Genomic DNA, 27,685 nt, shown 5'->3' with positions numbered 1-27,685 from the left:
GAGGAGGAGGAGGAAGTTGGGTGGTTTGGGAGATGTTCGTAGTGTTTGCTTTTTATTTTTTAAAAACTAGTTTATGCTTTGCAAACTGATTACCTAGGTTTGAAGCCTGGTTTCCCTGCTGCATGACTCAATTTTCTCAGCTCTAAAATAGGATAAAGTAGAACCTGTTAAGCATATCTTAAAAAGTGAAGGATTTTTCATTTCATAGAACAAGAAATCCAGAGGGAGTGCATTTTAAGGTTAAGTCAGCAGCTAATCTTCAGACTTCTCGCCTAATTGTCCCAAGATGGCTGCTGAAGTTCCTGGCATGACGGCCATTTCCTCCTGTGTTTATTTTAGCCGGTGAGGCAAACCTCTGCAGAAATCCCCAGAAGATTACTCCTCATTTTTCAGTGGCCAGAACTGAGTTATATGCCTACCTTGAGTCAATCACTGGCAAAGCGGAATGGGATTACCGTTATTACCAGAATGGGATTACTGATTGCTCTCCTGGGGCTGGGAGAGGATAGGCTTCTCTGAGTTCTCAGGGAGGAGGTGGTAAACACAGACTGAAAAAGGAAATGGAGCTTATACAGGAAGGAGAAAGGGAAGACATGGCTGTTGGCTACCTCACTTTCTAACTTTCTATAAATTCTTTTGAGGATTAAATGAAAAAAAAAAAAAATCCATGAAAATACTTAGCAAAGTGCCTGGCACATGGTAAGTCCACAGTACAATTTGGTGGTTATTCTTTTTATTCTTATTGGTATTTAACATTATTTCATTTAAATGGCTGTCTTCCCTGAGTGATCTGTGCAGAATCACCTTTTCCTTTATAGCTGATTTTATCTCGCTCCGATATTCTCTCAAAGATGTAAATAGAAATTCATCTTTTTCGAACATCTCTAGGTCAATGCTTCTTTTCCTTCAAGGCATAGACTCTTCAGAAAGGAAACCCAGAATGCCTTTTTCCTTCTTAGTAATGAAACATTGTATTTAACTAGAAAATACCTCTATTTAGAAATAAGTGGGAGAATGCTATATATACAATGCATATAGGGTATGCACTCTATAGGTTCATAAAGTCTGAGCCATAAATAATTGGCTGCTACTTAGAAGCTAGGTAACATTGAGGAAGTTACGTAGCTTTTCTGTGTCTTTTGTCCCATCTTAAAATGAGTATGACACTGGTAGTTACCCCATGGGGTTCAAATGAGCTAAGTGAGTTGATTCATTTAAAGCAGCACTTAAAACAGTGTTTGGCATATAGTAAGCATTCAATAAATGCTAGCTATGAGAAATCTAGGTGTCCAAAGCCTATGGCATGCCTAGTTTCTCAACATATCTTCTGGAACCAACTTGAGCCATTGCATCATTGTTTGTTTAGATTAAGGTTTGATGCCATATAGATTTTGGACTAACCACATGGTATCCTGATGGATTTCTAGTGAGAATGCATAGGGAAGAGAGAAGGGTGTAATGAACACATTAATTTTCTTAGTGACTTGACAACAATATAAACACAGCTATTTTCATTGTAGATATTTTGGGCAGCAAACAACAAAACAATTGCCAAGCAGGCTTAGAGAAGCAGGTTTACTTTTCTCACATAACAGAATAATGTAGCAGCCAACTGATAGAAGAGATGCTTTGCAGTCACAAGATGGCTACTTCAGGTCCAGGCAATATGTCCACATTCAAAGCAGGAAGAGGGGGAAGTGGGAGTTACATCAGGAAAACAAACACTTTCCCAGAATCCCCCATAAAATTCTGCTTATGTCCGATTGGGCAGAAATGTACGGCATGCCCATATAAGCTTCAAGAGAGGCTGGAAAAGAGAATATTTGTTTTTCCAACTTCTAATCAAGAGACAGAGCAAGGGCGAAGGGAGTTGGGAAAGGGAATTGGGGTAGCCAAGCTATAGTGTCTGCCATAATACCTTAAAAACAAGATCCTAAAACCAATGTCTCATATTTTTACAAAGCCCAAAGCAGAGCAAGTAAAAGGCAAAAGCAATGCAGTAAGGATAGCACTGCTCCACAGAGGGGTCCATCAGCTGCCTGGGGAGGGACTTACCTTCTCTAAATTCTGCAGTTGTTTTGAGGAGAAAAATCTCCATTCGCCTTTACCATGCTGAGTTCTCCATGGTTTCTTTGCTTTTTCCATGATTAGCTATGCAAACAGAAGAATGCAAGGCCTGCCATTTTGCAGGTGGGAGACAAGCAATAAGTTAACTTTTGTTTTAAACATGAGATATCCGCTTTGAGTCTTACCCTATTACAGTGCTGGGAAGTCTGAACTCTTCCCACACACACCATCCTGGGCTCATGTGGCTTTACTAAAAGTGCTCCATTTTGCCATCTCGCAATATTTATAACCCTCTCTAGAGAAGAAAATGGACTGTGCTAGGGAGTCATAGGAAGGTAGAAACCATTCAGGCGGCCTCAGTAGTGAAAGATAAAGACGTAATTTAAATTCATTTGGTTTAAAAGATGAATGCAGATAAAAGCCCAGTAAACAGGAGCCAGATGCCTTGGCATGGGAAGCAGACAGACAATGGACTTGGCTGTCAGCCACTGGAGCCATTCCCCCTGCTGAGTGTTTGGTTCTGACAACAGTGAAGGCCTGCACAGGGGTCTGTCCTAGTGCTGTGCATGGAAAGGGATGGTGAATGAGCCCACTGGGGAAGTTGAGGCAGGCAGAAAGTGCTTCAAGAGGGTGAGAAAACAGGCAGAATGGGAGTTGGGAAGTATTCAAGAGCTACACAGTCAAAAATAGCTTTAGGCCACAGCGCTTAGAAAACCGTTTCAAATGTGCCCTTGCTTTTAGAAAGAAAACCCAGAATGCCTCTGTCCTTCCTAGTATCGAAACATCATATTTAACTAGAAAATACCTCTATTTAGAAATGTGGGAGAATGCTATTGATACTGACTTGGCTCTCTATGACATTTTGCTGGAGAAGTGTCATTCCATCTGTGGTGATCTATTCACTAAACATGGACTAAGTTATGAGCCTGGCATTATGCTAGTTTCTGAGTTTAATAAGTTGAAAAAGACAAGGAACCACCCTGGAGTGGCTTATGCTTTAGTAATCATTCTCAATTGGGGGAAATTTTGTCCTACAGGGGACATTTGGCAATGTCTGGAAACATTTGAGGTTGTCATGCATGTCATGCTACTGGGAACTAGTGAGCAGGGGCCAGGGATACTATCAAACATGTTACAATACAAAGGACAGCCCCCCACAACAAAGAGTTAACTGAACCCAAATCTCAATCATGCCAAGATCAAGGAAACCTACACTTTAGTGAAGGAGATACAATTCAGAAAAATAAATGAATTAAAAGTGGTGCAATTCTAAAAGTGTGTGTACAAGGTAAAGAAGTATCTTAGAGGAATCTGCAAGGAACATGCAAGTGATATTCATTGAGTAAGACGTTTGGCATTCTCTAGCTCCCTATTGCTATATGTATAAGGTCTTCAGTGAGTTTTGAAGAATGCTTAGGAGTTCAGCAGAAGATTGGGGTGAGAGGGCCTCATGATGGGATTTCGTAAGATTGAAAAGAAGAGATTGTAGGCAGAAGCATATCCAAGAGAAGAATGACTTCTGCATGATGTGAAAATGGGAGTTGCAGAGAAATGACTCTGGAAGGGCAGACAAGACAAGATTATTAGGGGCTCAGGAAGCCACTTGGAGTAGCTTCAACTTAATTCTATAACTGATGGGGAACAATTGACAAACTACAAGCAAATGAGTGATACAACCAAAATTTAGATGAGATAAATAGCTACTGCACCCTGATATAAATTGAAAAGGATTAGAATGGCCCTATTAACGTAGCCACTAGCATTCTTCCAGTTCTCTTCCTCACTCTCTCTGATACACACATACACACCAAACACATCCTTAATGATATATTGCTAGAACCACCTGTACTCTATCTTTATGGAAGAGAGATTGTTTTCGTAGGTCAGTGAAGAGGTCTGGGCTAGGTAGGAAGTGAAGCCAGAGACAGTCTAATCACCTGGAAGAATGCGGAGGTACTGAATGCTTAGAGATCTATATGAAGCCAAACAAACAAAAAATACAGATTTGGTGGGAATGAGTTCATGAGAAAAATGAAAGATAGAAGGTTGGAGCTAGAGAGTGGGGTTTTGGATTTTTAGGAGTTTTGATGTGAAACAGATCCAGATGAGACAAGGGGCCTGGCATGGCTATAAATATCAATGAATGAAATAGAGGGTGGCTTATGGCCATGGGGTTTGAAGAAAGCAATGAACTGTTAGGTTGTGGCTCATTCGCAAGGCCATCAAAGGTGCCTGAGATGATGGCAGGATTTGACTTGAAGATGAAGAGTTTGAAACAGGCATCAAAGTGGTCCATGAATGTGAGGGAAGTTTTGGAAGATGCCAGTGATGAAAGGGAGTAGGAGATATCCAGTGGCTTGATTTGCAGAGCAAGAGGAAATTTTATGGCATAATGGAGAAGTAACTCTCTAGAAATAGCAGTAGGGAGCAAGAGAATGCCAAACTTCTTACTCAATGAATTGTACTAAGATGGCCCCATGGAAAGCACTGTTCTCATGAGAATGCAAGCAGTAGAGAGGGATTGTTTGGTGAAGAAAATAAAGATGTTGGAGAAGTTTATTTAACATGGAATGGGGGCTCCAGAGCTCACAGTTGAAAATTTTTTTATGAGAATGGGAGCAACAAGTAGGATAAAAGAAACATGGAGCAGTACTGGGAAAGACTAAAATAGAGGTGAGATGGCTTTCACTTTAGCCACTCATAAAGAATGACAGTAGTGTGAGATCCAGTAGAATAAGTTAGCCACAAGTTTCCAAATGCATCTCTGGCAGCAAGGTCAGGTACAGTCAGAATGGACTGGCACCTATTCCAAGGTGCACTTCTCATCTCTAAGGCACACCTTTTACGGAAATATTCACACAGGTTACAGTGTGACTGGTGCCCTCTTCTGGCAGAGGTAGTTCACTGTCTTTGCCTAGGAGCGTGGGGCGAGGAGGCTGTCAGCAGTCTCCACAGATCCCTGAAATGGAAAAAATGTTAGCACCTATTATGATGCATACTACTGTGAAGGTTTTCAAGAGAGCCTTCCTCTCTAAACTAAATGCCTTGAGAATAGAAGCCATATCCTCTTATTCATATACATCTCCCCCCGTGCCCCAGAAGGGATACAAAGTAAGCACTCAATAAACAAATGAATGAACTAATTCCTAGCTGTAATAATATGGCTAGAAATAGTTAACAGTGATTTCATGAAAAAATATTTGGAAATGAAAGACTTAATTCTTGAAAAATAGCTCAAAATGTTTGAGACTATGGGGACAATTCTGAGGGATGTAATATGTCTATGATTTAGACTTTAGCTGATCTCTGTAATGCATTCCTCTCTCTTACAGCATCAACTTTTCTACTTGAGTGTTTCTAAGAGGTTGAAAAACTTTTTTCAGAGAGATGTTTGAAGTTAAGTGTTCTGGGAGACAGCGTTTTGTGGGGTTGTTTGTTTCTTCCTCTTCTTTTCTATTTCTGTTTTCTTTTCATATTATTTTAAATTTTATAATTCAGTTCTGTTTGATTGCACAAGTGTACCATTTTTGCATCATTATCTAAATGGGGGAAATTCAAATGTCTATAGTAATAGTCTTGGTAGGTAAGAGATGTGATGAGTATTATCAAGATAATCCTAAAAGATATAAATTACTTACCTGAGTTTATCCAAATTGCATGAAAAATGGGCAAGGAATAATGTTTTTGGATGACATAAAAGATTAAAATTATACATCTTTTAGCTGCAAGTAAGCAGAAAATCCGAATTAATGTGACTTAAACAACTTATCTTACTGGACAACTAGGAGGTAGGGCTGGTCTTGATGATTCCACAGTTCAAGGATTTCACAATGGATTGAGGTTCTTTCATCTTTCTCCTCTGCCTTCCATCACATGTCAACAATTCCTTTGTGGTCAAAGGATGGCAGCTTTAGGCATAACATGTATTCATTTATTCAGCCATCATCTATTGAGTGAGTATTATGTGGTAGGTAGTATGAAGTCAGTGGGACTTTGTGGGCCCAGTGGAAAAAGTTGGCCATAAGTTTCAAAATAGATTTCCTGCCGTACTATATGATAAGAGACAAGTTCTCTGCCTTCATCAAGCTTACATTCTACCAGGAAGAGATCCAAAAACAATATGTAATGTGTCAAGTAGTTGAAAGTACTTGAAGGAAAATAAATCTGGGCAGGGTAATGGAGAATGGTTAAGGGACTTTATGACTATATAGTGTATAAATGTTTGTTAGGGACATCTTCTGTGACCTATAACTAAAGACCTGAAGGAAAGAAGGGAGTGCACATAGGACCATCTGGGAGAAGGGCTTCTGGGCAAGCACAAAGCCCCTATGGTGGGAGCATGTTTGATGTGTTTGAGAAACAGCAAGGCTGGCATGGCTGGAAAGGAGTGAGCAAGGAGAAGCTTGGTAGGAAATGAGATCACAGAAGTAGGCAGGGATCAGGCACTAAGAGCCCTATGGACCATGATTAAAATCTTGAAATTTATCATAAAGTGGGAGGTCTTTGGAGAATATTGAGAAGGGGAGTGACACGATTCATGTTTATAAAGGATCTCTCTGCCTCCTTCATGAAAAACAAAAAACAAAAAACAAAAACACTGTAGGGGGTGAGAGTGGAAATAAGGAGTGAGGTCAGTAGGCTAGTGAAGTAGCCCAGGTGAGAGATGACTGGGGGCGGGGAGTGAAAAGTGGTCGGATCCAGGATATATTCAGATATCCTCACACATCATCAGCCAGAGACAGGAGCAAGGGAACATCCCTCCAAGGTCCCTCGTTAAGACTGAGGAAATATTTCCCAGAAACTTCCCAGTTGTCTTCTCTGGTTCACATTTGTCTGAATGGCATATTGTCCCTAGACCTAAACCAATTACCTGGCAAGTAGAATGTGACTGGACGTGTGTGGCTGTGACCAATAGAAATGTATTCTGTGCTGTAGAGAGCCCATCCTCCCCTGGAGGACTTGGCCACTTGGAGGAAAGAGAATAAATTCAGGGATCTTTCTGGTCCAGTACAAAATAAAGATGTGGGGTCCTTTGTTTAACAATTATTAAGAATTTCAAGACAGTGACAACAGAGTATTAAACTAAGTGCAGGAACCCATGCAACTGCATATCCATAAAGTCATCTCCATTTGTTAGCAAAGAAGTAGAAGAATGGCTGTTGGATAATAACCAAAAGGTTTTGCCCTCCATAAATTATTCTCTGTGAGTAATTTATGCAATCTTGGAGGCAACATCAGAATTTTCAGGTCACTGAGTTCTTGGTTAGTGTCTTACTAACTAGAAGGAGAAATTAATGTTTGCTTAATTTATAAGAAGAAATTCCATCAAATTTTTATTCCTCTTTCACTGTTGAGGCATTGGGATGAATCCCTTGTTCATAATCTCATAAGGAACTCATCTTCTAATCCACTTCCTAACTTCATTCTAATCCCTCTAACTCCTGACCAATTGAATTATTTGAGATCTTGCTTCTCTCCTTAGACCTGTGAAAGCTTCTCCTCCCAGCTGTGATTTGCAGCCAGGTTTTGATGACGCTTTTTGAGGCATAACAGGATATTTACTTCCAAAGAACAACCTAGACCCGGTATCTTACAATGTGATCAGTGTTCCTGCAGGGTTTGCCTTTCAGCACCTGCACATCCTCTTTTCAATCAGGTTGGATTTGGGTTTTTCTTGGCCACCCCATTAATAAGGTATCCCTGAAGCACATACCACTTACCTCCTCAGGGGAAGTCTTAGTTTTTTCAGAATTTATTACTTACCAGAGTCCATTCACAGCTTCCCTGGAGTTTATATTGTTATCGCTCGTAGCTTTTCACCATTGATGGCACCAAGGTGAGGAGGGAGAAAAACTCAAAAGAGTCAATATTGCTATTTTAGAATGACAATTGTATTTTTTTTGCAGGGGAAAGTATATAAGTAATGTCTAATATGAAGAACAAAAGAAAGTGCTGTCTCAGTAGGTGAAATGTGGGCTCTTTTTGGAGGATAGAAATCTTGTCTTTCTAAGGCAAGTTGGTCTTTGTAGCTCCTTAAATAGAAGAACAATCAACTTCCCTGAGCAATTTAGATGATTTAGATATCATTGTCTGAAACAAATGGTCTTTAATTTTTCTTCTACTTTTGGTTAGAGTTCTGAGTGCTGGCTGTAGGCACCCAGGAGCTTATTCTTTTAGAATGATAACAAGCTGCTTCCAGGCAAAGAAACCTAATTCTGTGAGGTTTGGGTTTGCTAGTGGAATTCCATTTTTTGATAGTTTTTGTTATCACTGACCATTGAAAATTATCTAAATGTGTTCAAAGGTATTTGGGAAATTGTTTTTATCTGCTCAATTATCAGTATTGATTAATTATCACAGAACATTTATACAATCATATCTATGTTTTATTATTTTAAAATTTTTGATGAAGACTTTTAAATTTTTCTTCCTGAAACTGATTATGCCAACCTAACTACTTTTGCTTAGGTAAATTCTTTTCTTGGCACTGACTGTAACCTTCTAATCCCAGCTGTCACTTATGACAAATTAGGGTTTCCAGGCCCACAGATACAGATCCCACAGGTCACATGTCCCAGAGATGGAGAATGTGATTTCTCCCAGGGGCCGGATATGCAGCCCATTATATCATCTCACACTCTGAGAGAGTCTCCCCTTTCCAAACTTACTGAGCATCCTTTGATTGTATAGCGTCTTTATCTCTGACCTCTAAGCAGGGTCACTGTTATAACAGCTGAGAGAAAGCTTTCAGGAATGAATGAGTGCTCAGAGAAATCAAGTAGCATGCTCTGTCCAGCCAAGTGATCATTTCTGACAATGCTGATAGAGGGACTTCTTCTGCAGTCCATTGATTTCAGTGTCAGGCAGATGAAAAGTAGCATATTGATGAGCCTTTATCATTACTTTGCCAAAGGTGTCTTGTCAGATAAAAGACCAATAGAGGAAACCAACATAAGACAGTCCATCACATCAATTTTCTTGGTGCTGAAGGAAAGAGAATGAACTGTGATATTTAAACTAATCAATACCTATAAAGATACTCTTAAACTCCTACAATAAATTGTTGTGATTTGCAAAAAAAAAAAAAAAAAAAAAAAAAAAAGAATCTACAAAAAGAATAAAGGAGAACAGGCCACAGAAGTAGAAGTTAAAGGAAAAATATATATATTTGTGATCTTTTTTTTTTTCTTCAGTTCCCTGTATTGGCTACTAGTACTCAAAGCTGGGAGCAAAAACCACTAAGGACTCTGCATTCTAAGTTCAGAGAGAACTTAAGGCTGGGGTGCCATTCACCTGCCCCAAAGGACTTCCTGAGAGGTTCCATTTCAGCCAAATCAAAGACAAACACTCATCCCACTATCCACTGTCCCCTGTTTGTATAATGAAGCCTGGAAGAGCTCCTGGAAATAATTCACAGAGGGACACAATGTGGGAGGACTTACCTTCCTCGTAATTCCCTAGAGGGAACTGAAGGAGGAATGCACTGGTATTTTCTCTGAAGCTGAAAGGAGTGTGGGGTGGAAGAGGACAAAAGACATCCTCATAAAATCTGTGGGTGTCAGCAAAAAATGGAGTCATGTTATCCACTTGATATCTCTTGAACAATATGGTTTGCGGATGTGCTCTGACATTCTGAGGGAAAGAGGACCCAGGAAAGAAGGTGTGACAATATGGATGGATGGGATGAGGCATGAATCTGCCTCTTGAGTATTCACAATTCCCATGAAATATGGAAAATATATCCCACCAATGGGCAGGGAAGGAGTGCAGAATATGAGGCTGGTTGTAAGCTTGCTGAGGACTACTCTAGAGTGGGGATGTGATATGGTAGCCAGGTGAGGTTCAGCTTTTGAAGATGCAATCAAATTTCTAAGAGGAGCTGCTAATGCAATCCCTTGGAATTGTGTCCATTGCCGTGGAGCCATTGGGGCCTCTTCCTACCCACTTTTACTTTCTAGACCACAGCTCCATTAACTGGTCACAGAAAAGGGACTGGAATTTTTTCACTACCAAAGTGTGGTTGCCCATGTAAGGGAAGAGTAGAGTGGTTCAGACCCAAAAGAAGAGGACAGTTGATTTTCCATGTACAGTAATGTCAGGAGTTGGGTTTTCACCCTCTGTACTCCCCACACAAACACTGGAGGGAAGGTGCTAGGGCAAAAGAGCAGGTAGGTGGGGACAAAACATCCACCCCAACCCCAAGCCTCTGGAGTCACAGTTCTCACAGCCTTCATAGGTCTGAAGAGGGGAAAGCCTTAACTCCAACAGGAGATTGAACTGGGCCAAGTATGAATAACTGAAAAAAACAGAAAACCATCAGATTTGATTTAGATAGTCTTAGTGGTAAATGGGTTGGCCACACAGCTGTTACAATTATTGGAAATATAAAAACCTCCATACTTACAACTCAATGACGTGAGACTTCTTAAATAAACTATGACATCATTTTTCTAGTGTACTTTTTAAGCTGAACAATTACAGCTTTATTTTTAATAGGACAAGGAGAGGATTCATTGTTCATCCTCAACAACAACAAAAAAATGGGACCCCCAAACCACTACAACAGCAGTGTAAATTCACAATCTGGATCTCCAAGGGAGAAAAAAGAGAATTTCAATAAGAATCGATTTACCTTTTATTTATTACAATATAAGCCCTTTATTTTCACGGGGTCCTTTTAAAATGCATAGGCTACTTAGGTAATATTAAATATTTGCAGTGTACATTGGAAGATTCATATTTCTCTGATGCCTCTCTTAAGTCTCTAGATTATTTCTCCATTATATGATAGGACTTCTTTATGAAACATTTATCTAATTATCAAAGATGCTGTAACAAACAAGTTTGCATTTCTGGAATTAAACTAAGATCCTAAGGAGCAGGCTTAGAATTTCTTGCAACTGATCTCTGCTGAATGGCATGACTGACAAAGTGTTCTTGGACTCAAGAATCTCCAGTGACACAGAATTCTTGATAGACCTGCCTCATAGGGGCCCACTAGGTTTGAGCCATGTGGAATGTCTGTGGAGACATCCAGTAAATATACTCCAACTTCAGTGTCAACCCAGCCAAGACCAGGGACTCTCTGAGAGCTTTTCTGTGACTGTGAACAGACTGAGGACTCTGCAATGTATTGAGAGCCAAACCGAGCTCAATTTAGATCCAGGACCCCCATAGCTTTTAAGGATCAAGGCCAGGAGGCTTGAGAGGACTTGAACCTGCATGAAAATCCCTCCTCCGTCAGATGCTGACATGCGGAAATACCTCCGAATCTTCTAATCATATGTGTATAGCCTTTTGGAGTACAAGCTAAAAAAGTCTACATTAGTGGTTTTTCTTTCCTTGTTTCTGCTAATGGGTACTTCAAATCCCTTGATAATGAGGCTAACAACATACCAAGATTAAAGTTCAGCTTTTCAGGGACAAATTCTCCTTAAACGATGGTAATAACCAATAAACTGTTGTCATCTGAAAACTAATAATGCATAAGCATATTACTTAATTTCTAAGACATTTACTTTGTGCCACTAGTTTCCTATTCAGTATTTGTTATAGCCTTGCTGTAGGTTCCCTGTAAGTAGCATGTTTTAAAACCATGAACTTTAAAATGCTTATTTTAGTTAACTTGGTCTTAAAAACAAATCTCATTCTTTCATGCAATGTTATGCTGTTGTCTTTATGGAATATTTTTCTATGCACAATAGTTTCTTCTTATAATAAAGTGACAGTTTTTCTTCGAATTAATTATTATAGCATATAGTTTTTTTTTTTAACTAGCATTATGCCTACTGTTTTGACTTCATTTTAGTAAAAAAGCATCCTAAATTATAATCATAGTAGAGCAACTCTGATAGATTGTAAAAATGGGCACTATACTTTGTAGCTTCTCTCATCATAAGGAAAAGTCAGTTTCTTCACCCCTTGATTTGACTTTGTGACTTGCTCTGGCCAATAACCGATGGCAGAAGTGACCTATGTGAGTTACAAGTCTAGGTTTCAGGAGGCCTGAGGCCTTCCAGAAAGCATGTGGATAAGCTGTGGCAAGCATGAGACCATGAAAAAGAGAACGGAGGTGCTGGGCGCTGATCAGCACCTTGCTGACCCGACACCTGACTGCAAACACAAGAGAAAGCCCAGGCTGAAATTAGGCAATGCTGGCCCAAACTGCCAACCTGCAGAATTGTAATCTACATAAATTGTTTTTGTTTAGGCCAATAAATTTTAGGGTAGATTGTTATGCAGCAAAAGCTATCTGATACAGCATTATATGATGTTTGAAAATCTTAAAGAACATTTGAAATAAAACCATCCTTTGGTCCCATCACCTGAATATAGACCTAATAAATCTCTTACTTACACTTTTTCTGAAATTCCATTTAGGTATGTTATTAAGTTTCTGAGATAGTCTGATTAAACTGCATCGTCTTGCTAGCATACATGTGCAGGTATGCAGAATTCCCTTTTAAGACATTGGTATTATTGAGCAATTGCTTATTTTGGGTCGTCTTCCATACCAGTGCTTCAGCTTCATGGGAACTCAGTTGAATTTTTACAGCTTAGCCATATCCTTGGTCAGATTAGAAGCCCAGTTTGCTCAAAGTAAGTGGTGATGGGGAAAGCAGCAACATTTGCAGCTGCAGAAGGGAACACTCTGGTTAAACTTGTTGGTAATTGAGCAAGCTGTATTTTATAATTAACATTCATCCTTAAAAAATGTTGTCTTCTATTGTGATTCTTTCAGTCCAATCTCATTTTATGGGGAAAAGGATATATTTTCTGACAGTAATTACTCAAAACCAAAACAAAACACAGTTTTAAAGTATAGTTGATTTCTCTCCCCACCTCCCTTGCCCCCAATGGCTTAATTTCATTGTTTAGAACTTTTTTCCTCCAATTAGTCAGTAATTAAATGGCAGTTAATTAAAATAGATCAAGGCAAGAGATGTGCTTAGAATGACCCAGGAAATAGCTATAGACCCAGGAGTCTGGAGTTTTAAATTCTGTTCTTGGCTCTGTCACTGATTAGCAGTGGTATGTCGGAACAAACTGCCTTACCTCTTGTGCTTCCATGTCCCCCATCTTTACAGTGAGAAAATCACACCTTAACTGGCACTGAGTATGGTAAAGAGGATAATCACCTGCCTCCAGACAGGACAGAGAGTGCAGGTCCCTGAGCTTGAGAAGGAAACCCAGTTGTCCTGCGGCATCCAGGAGGAACATCTTGTCACAGGCCCGGAAAATTAGGTATTGTCAATGGCATCTGGTAGTTCCTCCAATACCCTTTCCTCTCTTCTTCCCCTTTGGAAACAGCACTGCAGGAGGCTGCTGCAAACAGAAACAGCAGTCACAGATGGACCAAGAGGGAACTTTGAGCAGCAAGGTGCCAATTTCAACAAGCAAACAAAAGCATTTAACAGCTGAGGAAATCAAATTAACAGAACAAATGCAAGTACATTGCATATGTGTTATTAGTATCCTTATCAGAAAAAAAAGATAATGTCCTCATCCAAACATTTACAAAACAAAAAATTTCTAGGACATTAGCAATAGCGGTAACAAAAATATGGTTGTAAAAATAATAAATCCTCAAGTATGAAGATTTATGTTTGGTTATCCCATAACCAAACAGGATGAATAAAAAACCCTCACAACCTAGCTAGGCACATCAAAGTTCAAAAGGAAAATTACTTTGAACGCTGGATTCTAAACATGCCCTTGCTATCATTAAAAGATATGCAAGCACTCCTTAAAAGAGAAGGATATATTTCAGCAACATGAAAAATGCATAAAAAGGATTGTAGATATATAAGATACAATGAACAGTGGCAGACAAGGAAATAAACAAAAGGCATAGTTGTCTAAGAAATTGTTAGTTGTAAAAATAATATAAAATAGAAAAATATCAAGGTGGATGTTGGTGTGGGTAGGGGTGGAGTGGGCAGAGAAGGGTGTGAGAATAGAGGAATCTGAATGGATTCCAACTATTTATAGAAAAACATTTTAAATATGTGTTAAAATGCCAAAATAACCAGGACACAATTATAAATAAAATGTTTAATATCCAAACCAGTAAAGGAAAAACAAATAAAAAAAGAAACCTTCATTAATCAAAAAATAGATAATGGAAAAAAAAATTAAATTAAGGCCAATAAATAGAAAATATAAAATTAGAAACAGGAAGAAGTCCAAAGATACCAGTAATTCAATAAATAATATGATTGCATAAATACACAAAGATTCTTAGATTGCATTTTTTTTTTCAGAAGACAGAGGGCTTTTATTGCTTTCACTTGCCTTTCCACATTGAGAAAAGGCAGGAAAGCAGCAAAGAGAGTGAGAATTAGATTTCTAAATGAAATAAAAATGATCAGCTACATAAACAGACAATTGACAAAATGATATGAAATGAAAAGATGTTCAACTTCATCCATAAGAAGATCACAATACAGGACCCTGAGGTGCCACCGGATCGGCGGCGGGACAAAGCGCAGCGGCAGCTCTGCGGTGTCCGAGCTGCTGGGAGGGGAATGAATTGGGGGGCAAGATCAGCAGCACCCCCACCAGGAGCTCACCCCACAGCAGTGGGAAAACAGAGTCTTAACAGCGTGAGAATACACAGGCACCAGGTGTTCTCTGCAGCTTTGTGAATAAAGCGAAACATCTTAGATTGTATTTAAAAATTATTTGGCTACATGCTGTCTACATGAGAAATGACATAGGAGGATGGTCATTAAAAGAATAAAGAAAGATATAGCAGGCATACAGTAAGAGACTGAAAACAAATAACGTAATGTTATTTTCAAGCAAGTAGAATTCATGGTAAAAAGCACTAAAATAAATAACTATTTCATAATTTAGAAGTATATATTCCCTTAAGACAGTAAGAAAGTAACAGACAATGTTTAAACTCATTGTTTAAAAATATATACAGCAAAAAGTTGTGGAAATAAAAAGTGAAATTCACAAATCCATAATAAGAATGGGAAATTAATATAACTCTCAGAATTCAGCAAATCATACTGACATAAAATATCAAAACTATGGAAGATTTGAATAACCTAATAAACAAATTTGACCTAACAGATACATATAGAATATTGTACTCCAAAGAAAAATACATAATCTTTTCATGTAACAGAGAAGAGTCATAAAAATTGGCTAAATACTAAGCCACAAAGAAAGTTTAAAAATATTCTTGAAAGCCATTGCCTCTTCCTACCCACTTCAATAGTTATATTATTCTTAATTTTTAAAAAAGAGAGAAAAAAACTCTTCCAAATAACTTTTATTTAAAGAAGAAACCAAGCTAAATTTCAAACTATTTAGAAATAAATGACCATGAAGGTCCATATAAAAAACTGTGAGAGTTAGCCAAAGTAGTACTGATTGGCAACTTTATAGCCTTAAATGAAAAAAAAAAAAAAAAATTAAAATTAATGGACTAAGTATTCAACTCAAGAAACTAGAAAAAGATAAAAAAAGAAAAAAGAAAAAGTCTCTTTCCAAGGTGATTACTAAAAATAAAAGAAGAAAGTAATGGAATAAAATAGAGTTGCTCAGTATAACAAAAGTCTATTTTTTAAAGACACAATCCCCTGACATACACACACAAAAAGTTTAACTTTTAGTGATTTCAATTTAAGGAGAGATAAATGAGCACTAAGTGCAGATACACATGTGATTAGAAATGTGTAAACAGATATATTAAAGGCTCCTGGGTAAAGATGGTGGCCTAAGAGCATATGTTTATCAATTCTCCCTCCCTGAATCCCCAATGAAATGCTAGAAAAGAAGTAAAAAGATTGTAAGGACACACAAATAAAAAGAACAGGAGTGAAGTTCATTAGGGGACTGCAGACTTCATCACATATCTGAAAGATGGAGAGCAGATGGAAGAGTGGTGGTTGATCAGGGCAGAGAAAGGGCGAGTCTAGAGAACAGATATGTCCTAGAGGAGGGCCAGAATCGTCTGAATCCACTGTTCTCAAACGATGTACGTCGGAGTCACCTGGAGGGCTTATTGAAACACAGATTGAGGAACGCCACCCCCAGAGTTTCTGATTCAGTAGGTCTGGGATGGGGCCTGAGAATTCACATTTCTAACAAGTTGTCAGGTGACAATGATGCTGTTGGTTTGGGTACAACACTTAGAGAAGCACTCCTCTAAATAATCTCAGGCCTGTGAATCATTAGGTACAATGGAGGTTAAGAATGAGATATGGGCAGAAAATGAGAACTAACCAAAAGCCTGTGCACAGGACAATTAGTTGTCCCTTCTGCCCTTCAATAGAATGTCTATACCAGAAACCTTCCCACAAGCAAGAAATTGGAGATGCTTTTCTTTGGAGAATTTGAACAACTCCAGTGAAAAGACCTGCTGGGACTTTAACCGTATTGTTTGAATTTCCTACAACAGGAATTCTTTAAAATTAAATTTTAGTTTAATTTAATTACAACCAAGTACAGATGCTATACAGTGATGGGATTTCACCGTGGTCTCCATTTTTGCCCAGAAACATCAGAGGATATTCTAAGAGGGTCTTGGTCCTCAAGAATGAGACTTGCAAAAAAATGTGCTTATATGTCATAGGAAAAATTAAGGAAAGAAAAGAAAATACCTTCACTCGCATGTGGATAAGTGAGTTTCTCTGTTCTGTCAAGAATCAGGTTAGAGCATATACATATATATGAATGATGAACCTCTTAATATCCATATTTATAATGAAAACTTCTGCTAGTAATGACTAGAATAATATAACTGCTATATTTGTAACTGTGTGTAATGTGTCTCAGAGCCCAGATTTTCTCACTAAAGTTGTATTTAGGGCCAGATAAGAAAACTACAATTCATGAGACAATAATCATTTTCTCACTAAAAAATGAATAACACCAGTACGTATGCCTGCTGGCTCATCATTTTAAAATAGCTCAAGTCAAATCTTTATACTTTCAGTGCTTTTTTTGCTTTAAAAATCCAGTGACTTGACTAATGTTATTTTAAAAATTTAAAAGTCCAAAATCAGATCCATTCTAAATTGTATCTGCTTTTCCCTTACTTGTGTAAACCTCGGTCCCTATTACAAATTTCAAGCGAAACCAAATTTATACTCCGCAGTAAGTTCCAGGAAACAATTTCATTTTGGACTCAGCAGTATGGAAACCTAGATCATGTTCCTTGCTACCCAAATTTATATTGAGCAGAGCTATTTTTTCTTCTATGCAAAGCAACTCATTCTACCTCATGAACTTGGGACTAAATCCATTAGCACCCCAGGCTTTCATGCTTTTCTTTATAACTTCCCTCTGTCAGCTCATCACCAGCAGTGACTGAAAAAGGAATGCTAAGACATTATGTTGCCTAAATATCATAATAAACATAGCAAATATTTGGTCTTGGCTGCCTCTCTTGACTGGATGAGTCCCTTGAGGCTCTTGGGGATCCGGAAGGTATATACTCTGAAGGAGAAATAAAGGGCCTTAAAAGTAATACATCACTTCAATATACTACATAACAGAGAAAAGGAAAGAACCTGCTCAAAACGGTGGGGAGCAGATTTCCCCATTAAAAACTCAGGAAGAAGGTAATTCTAATAATCATAATCATTTTTGTCTTTAATTTTCTTTCAACTCATGAAAACCATTCATCAGAGTCAGATGAATAATAATAATAATAGAAATATTTATAGAGTATCTGTTACTCTTCAGACTCTGTTCAATGTTTTACATGTGTTACCTCCTTTAGCTCTCACAACAATTCTTGAGGTGGGTGTTATTGGAAATCTCCATTTTACAGATGATGAAACTGAAGTTCAGAGAGGTGAAGTAGCTTGCCCAGTTGTATAACTATTATGACAGAGCTGGTACTTGATTGGTACAGAGTCTGTCTGACTCTGTGGCCTATGATCCTAATGCAGACTTATATGGAAATCAGATAATGGAATCTCAAAGTTATAAAAAGTGAAAAAATGCTTTAATCAATCACCTTGATATTTGGTGTGACATAGAATAACTGTTTATTGATAAGATAAACTTATTAGATGCAGTATGATTGATCATTTCCTTTTTTAAAACATTTTTTATTGAGATTATTACATACCATACAACTATCCAAAGATCCACACCGTACAATCAATTGCCCGTGGTACCACTGGTTGAACTTATCAGATGCAGTATGATTGATCATTTCTTTTTTTAAAATATTTTTTATTGAGATTGTTACATACCATACAACTATCCAAAGATCCACAGTATACAATCAATTGCCCATGGTACCATCACACAGCTGTGCATCCATCACCACAACTAATTTTTTTTCAATTTTTAGAATATTTTCATTACTCCAGAGAAGAAATAAAGACAAAAAAAGGAAACTCAAATCCTCCCATGCCCCTAACCAACCCCATCTCCATTATTGATTCATAGTTTTGGTATAGTACATTTGTTACTGTTGATGAAAGAATTTTAAAAGAATACTAACTGTAGTATATAGTTTGCAATAGATATATATTTTTTCCCTGTATGCCTCCCTATTATTAACTTCTAGTTATAGTGTCATACATTTGTTCTAGTTTGTGACAGAGATTTCTAATATTTGTACAGTTAATCACAGACATTGTCCACTACAAGATTCACTTTTATACATTCTCATCTTTTAACCTCCAACTTTCCTTCTGGTGGCATATGTGACTCTGAGCTTACCCTTTCCACCACTTTCACACACCTTTCAGCACTGTTAGTTATTCTCACAACATGCTACCATCACCCCTGTCCATTTCCAAACATTTAAGTTCACCCTAGTTGAACATTCTGCTCGTAACAAGCAATTTCTCCCCATTCTTTAGCCTCATTCTATATCCTGGTAACTTATATTTCATGTCTATGAATTTACATATTATAATTAGTTCTTAACAGTGAGACCCTGCAATATTTGCCTTTATGTGTGTCTTATTTCACTCAATATACTGCCCTCAAGATTTCTTCATCAACCCATTTCTGAGACAGTTTTGTTCACACACCATACATTCCATCCTAAGTAAACAATTGTTGGTTCCCTGTATAGTCACATATTTATGTATTCAGCACCAACACCACTATCTATATAAAGGACATCTCCATTTCTTCCATACAGAAGGAAGAGTCAAAGAAGGCAGAGAGACAAAAGAAAAAGAAAAGAGAGAGAAAAACAAACAAACAAACATGACAGCTAGAAAGCAACAAAAGGAAAGATAGCATTAACCTAAAGTACAATAAAGAGTCAGACAACATCACCAATGCCAGGTATCCCATACCCTTCCCCTATTTGTGCTCACCCCCCCCCATAGGCATTTAGCTTTAGTATATTGTCTTTGTTACATTAAAGGAAGCATAATTCAATGTTTCTGTTAACTACAGTCTCTAGTTTGCATTGATTGTATTTTCCCCCCAATCCCACCCTATTTTATTTGTTCTACCTCATGTAAAAACATGTTTGTACCTTTTATTACAATCGTTGAGCACCCTAGGTTTCCCTGAGTTACACAGTCCCAGTCTTTATCCTTTGTCTTTCTTTCTGGTGTCCCACATGGTCCCAACCTTCCTTTTAACCATACACACAGTCGTCTTTGTTCCATGTACTTACATTGCTGTGCTACTATCTCCCAAAATTGTTTTCCAAACTTCTCACTCTCTTTTCCTTTCTGTCTGCAGTGATTCCTGTAGTGTTTCCTGTAAAGCAAGTATCTTGTTCACAAACTCTGTCATTGTCTGTTTGTTGGAGAATATTTTTAGCTCTTCCTCATATTTGAAGAACAGTTTGCTGGATATAGGATTCTTGGATGGTGATTTTTCTCTTTCAGTATCTCAAATATATCACCCCACTTCCTTCTTGTCTGCATGGTTTCTGTTGAGAAATCTGCACATAGTCTTATCAAGCTTCCTTTGTATGTGTTGGATCGCTTTTCTCTTGCTGCTTTCAGGACTCTCTCTTTATCTTTGATGTTTGATAACCTGATTAAGTGTCTTGGTGTAGGCCTATTCAGATCTATTCTGTTTGGGGTATGCTGCACTTCTTGGATCCGTAATTTTATGTCTTTCATAAGAAATGGGAAATTTTCATTATTTCCTCTGTTATTGGTTCTGCCCATTTTCCCTTCTCTTCTCCTTCTGGGACAGCAATGACACATACATTCCTGCTTTTCATTTTGTCCTTAAGCTCCTGGAGACATTGCTCATATTTTTCCATTCTTTTCTCTATTTGTTCTTTTGTGTGTAGGCTTTCAGGTGTCTTGTTCTCCAGTTCCTGAGTGTTTTCTTCTGCCTCTTGAGATCTGCTGTTGTATGTTTCCATTGTGGCTTTCATCTCTTGTGTTGTGCCTTTCATTTCCATAGATTCTGCTAGTTGGTTTTTCAAACTTTCAATTTCTACCTTATGTACTCTCAGTGTTTTCATTATACAGTTCATCTCTTTTGCCATATCTTCCCTAAACTTTTTGAATTGACTTAGTATTAGTTGTTTAAATTTCTGTATCTCAGTTGAAGTGTAAGTTTGTTCCTTTGACTTGGCCATAGCTTCACTTTTCTTAGTGTAGGTTGTAGTTTTCTATTGTCTAGGCATCTGGTTTCCTTGGTTACCCCAATCAGGATTTCCCAGACCAAAGCAGGCTCAGGTCCCAGAAGGAAGAACTATTCAGTATCCGGTTTCCCTGAGGGTGTGTCTTAGAAAATTCGTAAACCCTGTGAGGCATCAGGTCACTGTTTTTCTGCCCAGCATGTGGTGCCTGTCAGTCTGTAGCTCCAGACTGGTGTAAGGAGGTGTGGCCCATGGCTGTTTTCCTCCAGGCTTTGGGGTCTGGCTCTGAATGGAAGGTGGGTAGTAGAGCTGGGTCCCACCTCTTTCCTCTTAGGGAAGATAGACCCCCTAGGGAGAGGTCATTAGCATTTCAATGGTCTCTCTCTTCCTGTGCTATCTCCACCCTTGTCTGGGTCAGAGTGCTGGGAACTGAAGACGGTTGAGGCTTTCTCCACTGAGCCAAAACAGGGACAGAAAGCCCCCTTCAGGGCTAGTCCACGGCCACCCTCTGGCTCTCCAAGGTCAGTCATCACCCAAAGCCTCTGCTTGTTGGGGATTCATAGATTGTATCGGGCAGTCCACATTTGTTAATTAAAACCCCAGTTGGAGCTCAGCTGAGCTGTATTCACTTGCTCAGAGAGAGCTGCTCTCTAGCACCATGAGGCTTTGCAGCTCTGGCTGTGGGTGGAGGGGACTCCTGGCTTGGATCCGCAGTTTTTACTTATAGATTTTATGCTGCAATCTCAGGCATTCCTCCCAATCCAGGTTGGTGTGTGATGAGTGGACGGTCACATTTGTCCTCCGCCACCCCCCCGCCCAGTTATTCCAGATTATTTACTAGTTGTTCCTGGTTGTTTATTAGTTGTTCCAGGGGCATTGACTAGCTTCCACTCCTCTCTATGCCACCATCTTATATTTCTGATCATTTCTTTTTGCAGCAACATGTTCTAATATTGTGTCTTCAAGGTTTGACTTGACATGATATGTTTCTGGAGGACTTGAAAACATCCAATGTAATTTTAATAGCATTAGTAAACCCAACTTGTAGCAATGCATTACCTATCTAAATCTCTAAAGCAGATCTAAATATTTCTTCTGCATAATGTTACTTCATTTCATAAAAGGAGAAATCGAGGTCCTTATTTTAAAAATTAATAAATTACTGGCTAAAGTTCATAACAGAACCAGATTCAATCAAAAACCATTAAAGGATTATACTTGATATCAGTTTCTCTGTCTTATCCCTTAAATAAAATGTTCTATAGCCTAATGGGCATTTTGTTTAGGAGTACTGCCTCAGGAAAAGTAATATCAGTGATTGAGCACAAAAAAACACTTAAGTATATAAATACTAAATGAATGAATGAATGAGACTCTCAAAATTTGATGTAGGCTTAAAATTAACATTGCAGGACAGTAACAAATTCCTGTTTGAGTTATTTGGACCAGAGCACAAATCCTAACTTTAAAAAATGGGATCTAGTTGATTCTGACTAAACTTAGGAGAGGATAATATTTTTAAGGGTAACCAAGGAAAAAAAAATGCAAAAAGCCTAAGTGGGTTAACAACCAATTCCCACTTTGCTGCCTTTCTTTGTATTTTCTCAAAATTTTTTTACTTCTTATGTGAAGATCTTTTGATACCCACCAACTCTTTAGAAAGTTATTCCTCACCAAGTCTGACCCTAGCCACTCACTCTGCCCTGTACTCTGTCCCAGGCACTGCTGAATTCTTCGTCCCTAAATTACCCCCATGGTCCTGGACCTCCTCAAGGAGTTAATGTACTTCCCTGAGCTCTTTGCTCACTTGGCTGGCAGTAGGGAGGAGGATGGAACATATTTGTTGTGAAATAATTTAAAACAAAGCATGTTTACTACTTTGGAAGATTTTAAATGTGAGATTAAAATAATAGTTTCTTAGTGATCATTTAAGTTAAATTGGAAACATATTTTTTATTACATCCTACAACACAGAAGACTAACACCGCAATCACACCTCTCTGCTGACCAAATTTCCAAATTTCCAGCTGCCTGAATGAACATCTCCTTCATTTGTCTTGACATTTTTGACATTTGACATTTTGACATTTCCAAAATTTAAGCTGTCGTCATTCCTCACTCCTCATAAATCATAAAATTCACTGTTTAAAAAAAAAATTCTAATTCCGTTAAATGTTCTGTGCACAGAGTACGCTCCTTTGTCCTTAGTAGGGGCACACATTTGTTGAATTAAAGTAACTGCTAAAGTAAAAAGTCTTTGTACCTAAAACTTATAAATAATGGCATTTCCCAGTAGCTCCATTAGGGGAGAGTGTGGGTAGAGAATTGTCAGAGATGTAAACAACACACTTTCCAGCTAGGAACATGAAAGCCTTGTCTTTTATTTTCTTCACCTTTTCTTTTTTAATCAATTTGTTTGAATTTTTTTTTTTTGTCACTCATAATTCAAAAACAGTTTAATGGAAAAACTTCAAGTGTTATATATATATTAGTCCTTGATGAGAACTAGAATGTAAGAATAATTTTACCAACATGGAATTTAAAGTTTTTTTATTTGGTGAAGGTTAATTTTTCTTTCCATGGTAGAGCACCATGAAGGTCCCTACAGAAAATATCATTTCCACCAGGCATCTGGCAATAGTTTCACTAATCCTAAGGTTCCATTTAAAAAAATAAAATGCCTAGTCCATTCTTTGAAAGGACAAAATCTTTGCCATAAAGCAGGTTCCTGCGGGTCTAAGTTTCTCATATTTACTTCTATAAAGTGGCAGGTTATCCCACTGATTCTATTTTCATTTGTTCCATATAGTTCTGCTTCACCTTTGCTTGTCGATCTTTCCCTTAGAAGTCAACAGAATATGTGTGTAGAGAGGTGTGTTTACCAAAGGGGAGGATTGGACCAAGTGAAAACGAGGAAGGCAACCTGCGTCATTCCCCCCAGATTTTGACTCCTACTCTAGGAGTTAAAAGTTTATTTCCTAACCTCTTCCATTCAAGTAAGATCTCTCTACCTCAGCGATTTAGTGAATAGGAAGCAAAAAGTTCAGGCTTTCCCCCAAGAGTGCCTGAGTTGCTAGTTTTATGAATGAGTATGGTCTAGACATAACTTTTAAAATGCTTCTTCCAAAGACACATTGGGTCTAATGGAGACTTGCAAAGTTCTGTACAGCCAGTAGGCAGAGAAATGGAAGCTGTAACTTTTGCGACAAGTACTTTCTCTTCCCACACATGCTCACACAAAGCCTACGGCCATAAAATTCCTTCCAGGGGTTCCTTTGAGGAAACAGAATAGACCACAACCTACTCATTATGAAAGCCTAGCAGGCAGCATTACCCTGCAGGTATGAAGGAACTTTGGCTCCAAAGAGTCTCAGGGTTTTTTTCCAGCTTGGTCCATAGATCTGCTGAACCATCGCCTCTAAGAAGCAGAAGATAATAACAAACAGGTTAAGGAACCTGTTAAGGCAAACCTTGTTCTTTGATGAAGTTTCCTCTACACTCCTTTGTTAAATGCTTTTAAAGCTTGCTACCTCTGAGTGAAGGTTTACAATGCATTAAAATTCCAACTGAAAGGATCAGCCTAATATAAAATGTAAAGGACAAAGAGCCATGAAATGATGCCTTGAATTTATTGGCTTAGATACAGAACAAGTGTCACTTTTGGGGTCCATACAGTCATTATAAACTCTTCTTGTGTTACACAGTTCTTACCACATTCAATGCAACTGGAAAATAAGATGCAAACCATTAAGCTACATTACAAACAAAGTGGGGGTTTTTCTTCCCAAAGAATTGTAGTATTGTAATGACATGTAGACCTTCAGCAACTATGATGCACTGTTTTGTCTAGACTGAGACTACTAACATTTCTATTTGCATTAATTAATCCTTGACCCTCTTCTTGTGATGCTATTTGGATTTCTTTTGGAGGTAATTTGATGCTACAAAGTTTATCTGCATTAGCCAGTGTATCACATAAAGGAATTCAAATAAGTTCTGTCATATGTGCTGCTTGTGGGGAGTAGTGGATTAGATGACTCTTCACTCTTAATGTTTTTGCACACTGAGTGTGATCAGGGAATAGCCAAAAGTTGGTGAAAGAAAACAGGTTGTTGACAGCACAACAGTAATAGTCTTGAAGCCCCAACTTGGGAATTTAACTGGGCTAGAAGAACAGTAATGCCAAATGGGTCAAGAAGTAATGAACCTTAAAAGAGCTTTAAGAGGAATCAGATGAAAAAAGTGAAGAATTCACTGGGACACACACAGGCACAGAGGAAACCCGAAGCTACTAAAAGTAAGAACTACTGCCAAAGGAAGAGGAGATTCATGCAGGATATAGATGTTTGGGAAGGAATATGTTTTTGCAGGCAGTCAGGAGAAGATACAGCATTCTACAATATTTATTTCAGCTAATGAGGCATGAAATTGGGCAAATAGACAAACAAGAACTTGGCATTATTCAATTTTGTAAGAAAACAAAAATCAGAGAGAAATAATTAGATTTCTGTACCACTCGAGACCACATATTTTTCTTAGTACCTCTACTGGACACAGATTATTTCCTCTCTCTATCCTCTTGAATGGGGAAAAATGCTATATTAGTTAGGATTCTTTTGGTTATAAGTAATCAAAACTCAACTCAAAGTGGCTTATGGAAGAAGGAAATTTATTGGTTCCCAAGAATGATGTACAGATACAACAGGATCCAGGTGTTCAAAAAATGTCTGCAGGTATCAGACATAATTTTTTCTATTCCTTGATTTTGCTACCACTGAAGAAAAGAAAGATTCTCTCTCAGCTTTTTCAGTAAAATCCCTCCCATTTGAATCACTTTAAAAATCATTGCCTATCCCAGAACCAATTACTATGACCAGCAAGGGGGATAGGTGGAGACATGCAGATCTAGTCCTAGGGAAACAGGGGGTGCTGCTATCAGAAGAAGGAGGAATCAGTGCTGAGCAGGTTAAAGCAACCGATGCCCATTTCACACTCAGCGACCAGTAACTTTTCTGTATCATGGACTCACATCAGATCAGGGCTTGACTTGAAGTGATGTTTAAAAAATGCAAGGACTCCTGGGACCCACTTGTTTGCTATAGGACATATGGCTAACTAATGCTAGCCTTTACTCCACTGGATTAACTTATTCATTAAATGAACTAACATTTAGTTTGCACAAAGGAGAGTGAGTGTGGAGAGTGGAATTTGAAAGAGCTGCCATGGGAAGTGGGGGAAGAAGTTAATGGAGTATTTAAGAGTATCATACTAGATTATAAACAATTTCCAAGTGGTGTTAAGGGTCAGGTCAAGTTAAGATTGGAAACCATAAATTTAGAGTCATCCCAACTTATGTGGTTTATGATTTTTTTCTAGCTCTGAATGAAGAAAATTGATGTTAGAATTGACTCATGGTTGGGAATCTTTATTATGGCTACCATGGAATGACAAAGGGACTGGATGACTGAGGAAGAAAGTCAGAATGAGATGGACCAGTAGAGTAAGAGCACATGGAGATAGTTATCAAAGGACAGAATTGTCCGTTTCTGTCTTCCCAAGGCCACTGAACACCTCCATCCCAAATACACCCTCTGAGCAGGGGTGACACTCTTCTTTAGCTCCATCTGCCTTCATATAATTAGTGACAGATCATCACTCAAATACCAGGAATATTGAGGATGACAAAAGCGTCTTCTACGATGATGCTTAGTGAATAATGTTGGATAAAAAGTCTCAATTTATCCAACGAATATATCATTTTAGTGACCCTTACAAGGCTAGCTCTTGAAAAGGTGGAAAGTAGCTTGCCATTTTTTTCTGAGGTCCTTATTGGGCCTCTGCAGTGAAAAAAAGAGAAGAGGAAAGAAAGTGGCTCCAGGAAGGGGGATGGCATATTGTGAGAAAAGTAAAGGGATGAAAAGCTGGAATCTCAATGAAGTAGGAGTGTTACAGAGGAAAGGCACTGAAAGGACTGGGGTGTTAGGAACCTGCAGCCTGAGTGGGCGATTTTGATTTAATGTTTTAGCAGTGGCTGAGTGCTGGGTAGGAAAAGTGATATCTCACAAGTGCTGCTGACAAAGAATCACTCCAACTCCCAGAGGTGACAGAATCCCATCATCCATTTGCACGATTCAAAAGACTTCATAGAGAAGGGGACTTCTGAAACAGCATAGACGAGAATGAAGGATTGTGGTATGCACAAAGAAATGGTTTCAGCAGCAAAACCTGCCTTAAAGAAATATTTATTTTTCCTGTAGAACTGTATAGACAAAGGTGCCAGTTTTTCTATTGTCTAAAGGTCACAAGATAGTTTTTAAATTAAAGTTTACACTTATCCTGTTCTATGTGAACTATACTGCTTAGAAACTTTCTGTCTGTGAAAGATGCTCAGGATCAGGCCATGTCTGAGCATCCCCTTGGTCCAGGCCCTGCATTGGACCTGGTGACAGGAGGCTGGCAGGACCCCCGCCCTCAAGCTATCTACCCATTGCTACTGGAGACCAACATGCAAACAGACCGCAAAAATGATTAGAGATGCACAAAATGTCTAGGGGAAGCTTAAGTAAAGGAGTACTTAGCTCTTATTAAGGGAGGCCTTCACTGAAGTGGTAGTAATTAAGCTGGGTCTAAAAGAATAATAAAAATGGTAATAATAATAGTAACATATATGTAGATAGTACTCACTTGAACCAGCATCTATTATAATTGCTTTACATATATGAACACCCATTTAATCTTTAGAGCAACCTTTAAAGGGAGATTCTATTATTCTTATTTTGTAGATGAACAAAAGAGTTCATCTTTTGTTGAACAAAAAGTTTAAGTAACTTGACCAAGTCCGTATAGTTAATAAGCATTGGTCCCTGGTACAAACTAAGGCAGTCTGCTACCCCACATAGGGTAAGAAGGAGTCTTCCTAGGAGACAAGTACGGAAAGACAAAGTTACGAGAGAGTATAGAATTATCTGGAAAGCACATTAGTATTGCTTGATGTAAATGTGTGTAATAGAAAGTGAGGAAGTGAGTAGGGCCAAGAATACCAGATAGGGGAGTTAATTTATTATTCCATGG

The sequence above is a fragment of the Choloepus didactylus genome, chromosome 3 (genome assembly GCF_015220235.1).
Source record: "Choloepus didactylus isolate mChoDid1 chromosome 3, mChoDid1.pri, whole genome shotgun sequence".
Lineage (NCBI taxonomy): Eukaryota > Metazoa > Chordata > Mammalia > Pilosa > Megalonychidae > Choloepus > Choloepus didactylus.
The sequence above is the reverse complement of the archived record's forward strand: the minus strand, read 5'-3'. Positions refer to the sequence as shown.